Consider the following 8,950-nt stretch of genomic DNA (forward strand, 5'->3'; position numbering starts at 1 on the left):
TATAGAAATATTGGGTTTCTTTTCAAAGAAGGACACCATAGACAAAGTTAACAGACAAGTGGCAGCCTAGAAGAATATATTTCCCACCTCCAAAAGGCAAGGAATTCATATGTAGAATAGAGAGAGAGGGGCGCCTGGGTGGTTCAGTCGGTTAAGCATCCAACTCTTGGTTTCGGCTCAAGTCATGATCTCGCAGTTGTGGTATCAACTCCCACATGGGGTTCTGTGCTCAGTGCAGTCTGTTTCAGATACTCTCTCCTCCTCCCTCTCATTCACTCTCTCTCTCTCAAATAAATAAATAAAATCTTTTTAAAAAGAATTTAAAAAATAGATTATAAAGAGAACTTCTATATATCAACGAGAGGCAGGAAATCCAATAGAAAACTAGGCAAAGAATTAGAATAGGCAAATTACAGAAGAAAGACTATGAAAGCCTAACAAATCCATAAAAACATGCTTGAACTTTCTAGAAATCAAATAATGCAGTTAAAATAACAATGAGATCCCACATTATAAAAATTTTAAGGTTTAATATCAAGAATTAGTAAGAATATGGTGGCCCCTGGGTGGTGCAGTCAGTTAAGCATCTGACCCTTGGTTTTGGCTTAGGTCATGATCTCAGGGTGGTGAGATCAAGCCCTGCTGTCGGGTTCCGTGCTCAGTGCCGAGTCTGCTAAAGCTTTTCTCTCTCTCTCTCTCTCTCTCCCTCTGCCCCTCCCTGTGCTCGCTCTCTCTCTTTCTCTAAAATAAATAAATCTTTAAAAAAATAAATAAAGAGTTGGTAAGAATATGAAGGAAGGGTTCCCTCAAAGGCTATTGGTCAGCAATGGTAAACAGATGCAACCAGTCATTAGGCAACTCAATATGTCCCAGCAATCACACTCCTGGGAATATACTCCAGAGAAACTTGCACACAGGTGTCCTTACTGGAATCTGCTTGAGGGCGTGCATCTCAGCATTGTTTGCAGTGGCAGGGAGCTGGAAGCAACCTGCGGGCTGGTGGTCAAGGATACAACTCTATCAGGGGTAATCAATGCATTCAGTGGGAAACTAAGCAGCCCCCAGAATTAATGCAACAGATATACATTCAGCTATGTGCTTAGCTCTTAAGACGTAGTGTCAAGTGGGAAAAGTGTGAGAAAACAGAATAAAACCGATAGCACGGAACCAGCGTAAATTTAAAACGCTCTAAATAATGTATAAGTCTCAAGGATCCTGGTGGATGCCTGCGAGGGATATAGAAGAAATGAGAATGGGGGTCAGGAAGAGAGAGAAAAAAGAGGGCCTTGTGCTGACCTAGGGTAACAGACCATAATCAATGCTATTTTTCGGTTGCTTAGGGAAAAAACAAACAAAAGAAACACGGAACTCTGAAAGTAATCAAACAAGAGGGTCACGAGATTGGTGGCTCTAATGCCTTGGTTGCCTACATAAGCAAACCGAAGCCTAAGCCAGAGTCAATCCTGCAAATGCCTCAAGTTCAAGAAGAACAACGAATCACAAACAGCCAACTAGGCTTTCCCAAATACTGGATCCCTTAAGTGACAGCCAATGAAATAACTTCCTTGCTTTGCTTCTCCATGAAAACCTCACCCCTGGTTCCTGCCAGTAGAGTGCTCCTAACTGCTTCTAGTTTGGCACTGCCCGATTCAAATCAATGTTTGCTCAAATAAACAAACTCTTAAAATTTTAATACACTTCATTTTATCTTTGTTATTGTTGACAGGAAGTAAGATTCATCAGTAGGCATGAATAAGGAGCGGGCAGCACCGAGGTTCTCATGAAGACAGGGCTGGCCATTTGTCCAGGGGGCCACGATTAGGGGTGTATTCGAACCCATTGCCCTTTGGGATGAGCCACTTTTCAGCCACCATGTTTTCAAACTTGTCCCCATTAAACTTGGTAAAGCCCCACTTCTTGAAGATGTGGATCTTCTGGAGGCCAGGGAATTTGAACTTGGCCCTATATATGACCTCAGGGACATGCTCCCTTTCCTGCAGCTTGGCACAGATGGACATGCTGACTTGGCCAATGTGGACACTGCCCACTGTGCCCTGGGGCTTTCCAAAGGCACCTTACATACCTGTCTGGAGCCTAGACTGGGGATAGCATGAGCTCAGACATGAATGTCCCCTGGAAAGGTCTGTCTCCAAGGTCCCTTAGGGCAACCCCTACAAGCAACAGGCTTCATATACTACCAAGGAAGCTACTGCTTGCAGCCATGGCACACCAGGGCCCATGGGGAAAGAGCACAGCTGGCTTCACTGGCTGCAGACTCTGTTTACCTTTCAACAGTCTATGCTCAGTTTCTTTCTCTCACACCCCCACATCCAATCCATTAGTAAATTCCTTATCTTCCAAATATATGCAGCATTCAATCATTTTTCATCCTCTCTATCAGTACCACTGTGGGCTTGGTCACCATCCCCTCTTCCCTGATTTTGACACCAGTCTCTTCACCAGTCTCTTTTGCTTTTATGTCTTCCTGCCTTTGGTCGGCTTTCAACACAGCAACCAGAAGGAGCCTATTAAACAGAAGTCAGATTACATCAATTTATGCTTTAGATCCTCTGGTTCCTGTTTCCACTCAGAATAAAAGCAAAGTCCTAATGATCCATGACCTACTTGAGCTGTACCCCCTCGCTTCTCTGGTCTTACGGGCTCATCTCTCCCCTCGGCCACGCTCTCACGCCACACCGGCCTCTTGCTAACCTAGCAGACACCAAGTACACCCCTCATCCACGGCCTTTGCAGGTGTTTATTCTTCTTCCAAGAATGCTCTTTCCCTAGAGTTCCAAACAGCTTGTTCCCTCCCACTTTCAGATCTTCATTCAGAAGTCTCAGTGAGACCTCTGACCACACTGTTTAAAACTGCAACCCCTCGGACACAAGATCTGAACAAAGTGGGCAAAAGATTTCAACAGACGACTTGCCAAAGAAGACACACAGTTGGCAAATAAGCACAAGAAAAGATGCTCAACATCATATGTCATTAAGAAAATGCAAATTACAACAACGAGATACCACTACACATCTAATAATAATAGTAATAACTGACGACACCAAATGCTGATGAGGATGTGAAGCAAAAGGAACTCTCATTCACTGCTGGCGGGAATGCAAAATGGTCCAGCCAGGAGCACCGGGGGCAGGGACCCACGCCTGTAGTCCCAGCTACTTTGGAGGCTGAGGCAGGAGGATCACTTGAGCCCAGGAATTCTGGGCTGCAGTGCACTATGCCAGTTGGGGGCCTGCACTAAGTTGGGCAACAACATAGTGACCTCCCCGGAGTGGGGGAATCAACAAGTTGCCTAAGGAAGGGTGAATCAGCCCAGGTCAGAAATACAGCAGGTCACGGGACACCTGGGTGCCTCAGTCAGTTAAGTGTCTGCCTTTGGCTCAGATCATGATCCCAGGGTCCTGGGATCGAGTACCGCATCGGGCTCCTTGCTCAGCAGGGATCCTGCTTCTCCCTCCACCTCTGCCCCTCCCCCTGCTTGTGTGATCTCTCTCTCTCTTTCTGACAGGTAAATAAATAAAATATTTTTTAAAAAATGCAGCAGGTCAAAACTCCTGTGCTTATTAAAATGGTACAGGCACCGTGGAAGGTAGTTTGACAGTTTCCTGAAAAACTAAACATAGGCTTACAATACCAGCAATTGTGCTCAGTTATTTACTCAAATGTGCTGGAAACTCTTGTCTACACAAAAACCTGCACGCGGGTATTTATAGCAGCTTTATTCACAATTGCCAAAAATTGGAAGCAGCCAAGATAGTCCTCAGTAAGTGAATGGATAAAGAAGCTGTGGTACATCTGTACAACGGAATAGTACTCAGTGGTAAAAAGAAGGGAGCTGTCAAGCCACAAGAAGACATGGAGGAAACTTAAATGCATACTTCTAAGTGAAAGAAGCTATCTGAAAAGGCTACATGTGGCATAATTCCAACTATATGACATTCTGGAAAAGGCAAACTGCAGAGCTGGAAAGACCTATGATTGCCAGGAATTCAAGGATAGGGAGAGAGGAATAGGTGGAGAACAGGAATTTAAGGCAATAAAACTATTCTACATAATACCATAACGGTAGGTACATGACATTATGCATTTGGCAAAACCCATAAAATTATACAATACAAGGAGAAAACACTAATGTACCCTATGGACTTCAGTTAACAATAATGTGTTAATGTCAGCTCATCAATTGTAACAAATGCATCACACTAACCCAAGATGTGAATAATAGGGGAAACTGTTGGGAGCAGAGGATTTATATGAGAACTCTGGACTTCCTGCTCAGGTTTTCAGTAAACCCAAAAATGCTCTAAAAAATGAAATCTTTTAAATGAAACGCAAATTGCAGCTGTCCCCACAGGCACTCCCTATGCCTCTTTCCTGCTTTACTTTTCCCTGGAGAACTTGGCATCATTTAACATAATGTATTTTTACTGATTTCTTTTGTTACTATCCGTCTGAAACACCACCCCCACCTCACCCAGCCACTAACACAAAAGTAAGTTTCACTAGGAAAAAAATTTTAAATCCTTTATTTTGATGCAATTTAAATTCATAGAAAGTTGCAAGAATAGATCAAGAAATTCCAATATATCATTAAGCTAAATTCATCAGTTGTTTACATTTTACCCCTTTGGCTGCAGTTGCTTTATGTCTCTCTTGCCGTCACTCTCCATCTCTCTCATGTATGTCTATATAAACGATTTTATGTCTATATAAAGAATAGATAAAGAACACAAGATATATTTATATATATATATATATGATATGTAGAAAAGTCATGATGAATATATACACATATATTTAGATATATATCATGTGTTCTCTATATATTTTCTATATATAGCATATCTAATTGTAATAGGTATAATTACCCAAATCTCAAAATTAAGCAATTATACAATTATCTAATTCACAGTCCATATTCAAATAACATCAATTGTCCCAGTAGTGTTTTTTATAGTTTTCCCTAATCCAGAGCCCAGTCCAGAATTATGCATTGCGTTTAGTAATCTGGAAGAGCTCCTCGTCTTTTGTTGGTGGTGGTCGTCTGTCTCTACCTTGACATTTTTTAAGAGTTCAGCCCAGTTACTTGGCAGATGTCTCTCCATTTGTGTTTGTCTATGTCCTCATGATCAGATTCAGGTTATGCATTTTTGGCAGGAACCACACTGAAGTGGTATGTCCTCAGAGCATCATACCAGTAGATAGAAGATGATGGTCTGTCCCAATGTGGGTGAGGTTATCTTGCATGTCCTGCATCCATCAGATTTCTCCAAAAAGGGACTTTTGTATATTTCATTCACTGCTGTATTCCCAAAACCCAGAATAGTGCCTGAAACAGGCACTGAAAAAAAATATTCTGGGTGAATGACTAGATGGCTTTAACTCTGTAGAAGAAGAAAGAGAAGGGGGAGAAGGAAGAGTAGGGGAAAAGTAGTAATCCTACGGATTAAATCATCACTATGTACATTTTACGTTCATAAATATTATTCAGAAGATTTCCAGCACATTTCTATTAATTAATCATACCATCAATAGTAAGAGATTTCCAGAGTCATTATACTCTTACTAGTATAAACTTATTTTCTACCTTACTAATGATATAGACTTGACCCCCAAAATAACTCATTTTAAGATGATCCTCATACTTAAAAGCTTTTTCACCTCTTTCAGAAGAAAATCTTCTAAATAGTATATTAGAGAAGCCTCAGAGGTCTGTTTTGTAGACTGTCAACTTTTATTACAGTACCCTTAGTGGCAAAGTATGTCTTAAGTAAATAAAATTTACTGTTTACCTCAAGACATCTCTAATTTGATTAATAGTAGCTTGCAATTAAAAAATAAGCAATGTAAAAAGAAAAATGGTCACATATTCAAGCAAGGTGCTAAGGGAAGAAAAGGACATGAAAATATTATCCCAAAGAAATTTAATTTTATCAACTAAACAAGCAAAAGTCAATTTTGATTGGTTCAGTGTCCATCACTACTTACAAGTAAGTGAAAAGGAAAATTATGTGAAGCATTTTGTTTTAAATCGCATTTTACCCTTTTTTTTTTTTTAGATAGAGAACAGGTGTGAGCTCACACAAGCTGGGCAAGGGGCCAAGGGAGAGGGAGCGAGAGATTCCTAAGCAGGTTCCATGCCTAGCACGGAGCCTGACACGGGGCTCGAACTCATAACCCTGAGATCATGACCTGAGCCCAAATCAAGAGCCAGATCCTTAACCAATTGAACTACCCAGGCCTCCCTTATATCATATTTTAAAAGCAATGTTGAAAGTGAACATTTTAAGCTTGATTTTTAAGTATCAACATAATTGTTAGATTTTAATGTAAAGAAGGCTTTTTCTCTTTTGATTTTTAAAGATTTTACTGAGGGGCACCTGGCTGGCTTAGTCAGTGGAGCACGCTACTCTTGATCTCAGAGTTGTAAGTTTGAGCCCATGTTGGGTGTAGAGGTTACTTAAAAACGAAATCTTGAGGTGCCTGGGTGGCTCAGTCAGTTAAGTGTTGGACTCTTGATTTCCACTCGGGTCATGATCTCAGGATTATGAAACTGAGCCCCCCATCAGGCTCCGTGCTGGGCATGGACTCTGCTTAAGAGTCTCTCTCTCTCCCTGTCCCTCTGCCTCTCCCCCATCGCTCACACACCTGTACACTCAGTCTCAAAAAAACATAAAAAATTAAAAAATTAAAAATAAAAACTTTACTGAGACTTAAATCATCTTTGCTGTTAACAGCTTTTCTCCTATCTCCCTACAATGGGGGGTGGGAGGAAACCCATATAAACAAGCCTGTGAGGCACTGATTATTCAGAAGCCAAACCTTCTTTTACAAAGTTCCAGGCCCATTGCTTCAGTCCTGCAGGGATAGAAAACTCGTGTGTAGTTATTTCCCACATCCCTTTGGGAGTTCATTACATAAACAGATAACGACACATCCCCCAGACAATACTTGACTAAATGTTAGGTATTTTTTTTTTCTTACTTGCAAATTCTTTCCTAAGGAAAACACAATTCCTTTTGTCTGACATAAATCAGAATGACATAAAATCAAGTCTGTTTGCTAATTGTGTAAAATCTGAATGTAGGTTCCTATTTTCTACATGTTTCCTCATGCCTCTTCAAGTTAATGTTTGGCAGACAAATTTATTTGCCCAGTGTGATTAGAAAGGGAGTAAGCTTGGGGCGCCTGGGTGGCTCAGTCGTTGGGCTTCTGCCTTCAGCTCCGGTCGTGATCCCAGGATCCTGGGATCGAGCCCCGCATCGGGCTCCCTGCTCAGCGGAAAGCCTGCTTCTCCCTCTCCCATTCCCCTTGCTTGTGTTCCCCTCTCTCGCTGTCTCTCTCTTTGTCAAATAAATAAATAAAATCTTAAAAAAAAAAAAAAAGAAAGGGAGTAAGCTTTCAAGTGACACAAATACACACACAAAAAGTAAAATTTTTAAAATGTATGCATCGACATGATGAAAGGAGGAATTCCGTTCATATGTGCATGTCATCTAGAAAAGAAAAATCATCTGTATAAGAATAGTTTACACTCAATGGTGACAGGTCACCTCAAGAAATAATTTAGTCCCACCAAATACTCTGATCAGCACCTATGCTTCTAACTCTTTAGAGTTTCGTTCTTTTCTGACATTAAGACGGCATTCCTTTTTCTTTTTCTGTAATTGGTCATTCTTTCTCTTTTGGGGGGATGCGGGAGAACAGAGAGGGAGAGAGAGAATCCCAAGTAGGCTCCATGCCCAGCACAGAGCCCAAGGCAGGGCTTGATCTCACAACCCTGAGATCATGACCTGAGCTGAAATCACAAGTCAGACACTTCACCAACTGAGTCGCCCAGGCACCCCAATTCTTTCAACTTTAATATTTCAGGAATGAGATCCATGTGGTGTTATCAAAGGGAAGTGAACCACATTCGGGTCCTTTGTCTGCTCACATTGAACCAGAGTGACCAATGTTCCATTCCTGAAGAGATTTCTCATATCCAAGCACAGCAGCACCATGTTCCACTAAATGCTATGGACAATCAATCTGGCATTCTACTATCTGGAATCTTTTTTAAAGATTTATTTATTTATTTATTTATTTATTTATTTATTTATTTGATTGAGAGAGAGAGAGAGCAGGGGAAGGGCAGAGGGAGAGAGAGAATCACAAGCAGACTCCCTGCTGAGCATAGAGCCATCTCGGGGCTCAATCCCAAAGTGGGACTCCATCCCAGGACCCTGAGATAATGAACCTGAGCCAAAATCAAGAGTCAGCCGCTTAACTGACTGAGGAACTCACACGCCCTTGGGATCTTTCTGTATTTTCCTTAACAACTACAACTACAACACCCTCAACCACTGTCACCCCAGTTAGACACAACAAGCACCATTCTAACCATCTCGGGGTGCCATTTTTATATACAAGCAGCCCACAGGGAGCAGCACATAATAACCTCCTCCTCTTCTCACCTCCCACTCCCTCTGCTAAGGGATGGAACACCAAAGAAAGTGAACAAGTGGGTAAGCCAATTTAAGAAATTGTGGGTGACGTTGGAAATCTGTTTGAAGATGCAAAAGCTTCCAAACTGTCAGACCCCAAAACCATGGAAACCCTAGGTTCTTACTTGAAATGCCATGGTGCCTAGAATCTGTACTAGCCAGCTGGCACTTAACCATATTGTTAACTGATACTGAGTGTTTTCTTTACACAAGAATCTTCACGCTTTCTCAGTCTTTAAAAAAGAGGAAGACCTTTGCAAAATAATTTCGTGTCATGAAGATTTGTTTGTAAATTATATTTTTATAGACAAATCATAATTGAAATACACCACTGGGTCTCAACATCTAAAGGAATCTTGCAACACATTTCATCAATGGCTATTATTTAATTAGGTCTACTTGGTTCTGTGTATTCTGCTGTCTGAAAAGATCTTGATTTTTGTTC

The 8,950-nt window shown here is 41.3% G+C and overlaps 1 non-coding gene across 1 annotated transcript; it reads right to left on the minus strand.

Annotated features, from left to right (window-relative positions):
• Positions 1 to 2,141: 2,141 nt before the first annotated feature.
• On the minus strand, positions 2,142 to 2,274 carry LOC117803602. The gene has a single exon (XR_004627546.1). It is a non-coding gene; the product is annotated as a small nucleolar RNA SNORA70 (small nucleolar RNA).
• Between the last annotated feature and the right edge of the window lie 6,676 nt (positions 2,275 to 8,950).

This window comes from Ailuropoda melanoleuca, chromosome 8 (assembly GCF_002007445.2).
Source record: "Ailuropoda melanoleuca isolate Jingjing chromosome 8, ASM200744v2, whole genome shotgun sequence".
NCBI lineage: Eukaryota > Metazoa > Chordata > Mammalia > Carnivora > Ursidae > Ailuropoda > Ailuropoda melanoleuca.